Source organism: Nestor notabilis, unplaced genomic scaffold (genome assembly GCF_000696875.1).
Source record: "Nestor notabilis isolate BGI_N333 unplaced genomic scaffold, ASM69687v1 scaffold2764, whole genome shotgun sequence".
Classification (NCBI taxonomy): Eukaryota; Metazoa; Chordata; class Aves; order Psittaciformes; family Psittacidae; genus Nestor; species Nestor notabilis.
In genome coordinates, this window is record NW_009924999.1 from 37,906 (window position 1) to 39,261 (window position 1,356).

The window sequence follows — 1,356 nt, forward strand, 5'->3', positions numbered from 1 at the left end:
CTCATTTTCATTTATTTTTTCCCCTCCTCTGTTTTCTCTGCAACCCCTGCGCTTAAGATGACTTGAAATTCTCCTTTCGTTGCCACTCAGCTAAAGAGGTGGGATTGTTCCAGCGCCAGCAAGTTCTTAGAACCTGCATTTCACCTCTTTTATTTATGCATTCACTTTGTTTATTTTGACTGGGTTATACCTGATCTCTCCTTCTCCTACTGTAAAAGAGAGAGAGCGAGCGAGAGCGATCGGAAAGTTATTTTTTTTTTTTAAGTGCTTTGATCCTCTCCTGTGAAGAACAAAAGGCGCTGCCTGAATTAAAGAGATAATGATACAAGTTGACATGAGCATTTCAAGGTGATTTCGAGCTAGTCAGGTGGAAGGAAGGGGGAGAAAGGATGAAAACTTTTTTTTTTCCCCTTCGCTTTAAGGAATATTTAGGGGGAAAAGGGGAAAAAATAAAAAGGGAAAAGAGGGGGGAAAATGAAAGAGAAAGGAGATGAGAAGAGACTGAACAACCTGGGCTGCCTGTAGAAAGGCAGAGCAGGGAGCAGAGACCGGGCTAGGGGAGATGTTCCCGGTGCTGCCCCGAGCAAGATCGGCGGGGACTTGCGCACCCGCTTCCCCCGGGATAACGCGCTTTTTTGTCCCGGTTTGTTGTTTCTGGTTTGGTTTGGGTTTTTTTTTCCGCGCTTTGCACCCTACGCCTTTAAGAGCCTTTTCTCTCTCTCCCCCACAAAAAGCAAATGGTGCTGGGCAAGGCATGTAACTGCAAGATCGGCTTTAATTACCCCGCGGAGGTAATTGGGCTCAGGGAAGCCCCAGCGCGGGCCGGCTCCTGCTCCGCCAGCATCGGCGCGAAGGAAGCGCGGCCCTGCGCGGAGCCGAGCAGGGCTGCGCGGGTGAGGAGCGGCCAGCCCCTCGTCCCGGGAGCTGCTCCGCAAACCCGCACGTGACGCGCATTTTGCTAATAATAAGAATTGGTTGTTTTAAACGCATTTAATATCCCTCCCTCCCCTCCTTCATCTGGCGAGGGGTGTTAGTGGGGTTCAGGTGCGATCGGAGGCGAGCGGGGGCCGTGGACGCGGTACCTCCGCTCTGCCCGGCTGTGCAGAGGTGAGGGTGTTGAAGGCAGCCTCTCCAAAGTATTTCAGGTATGTCTGAAAGCAGGGAAATCGTTGGGATGGGAGAAAAGCAATAAAATGCAAATGTGTTCTTGGGAAGACAGGCAGAAAGAGCACCTGGACGGGAGTCATTAAAAAGCAATCTTTTATTCCCAGACACCATCTAACTTATAATTAGAAATTCTGGTTGCATTCCTGATTGGAGAAGGAAACGCATTCCTCTAATACCAACATAAATATT

The 1,356-nt window shown here is 49.6% G+C and overlaps 1 protein-coding gene across 1 annotated transcript in view; it reads left to right on the forward strand.

The window, feature by feature from the left end:
* LOC104404408 (protein Wnt-3a) overlaps positions 1–1,356 on the forward strand; it is an 89,369-nt gene that overhangs the window by 735 nt on the left and 87,278 nt on the right. The gene's annotated exons all lie outside the window — the stretch shown is intronic.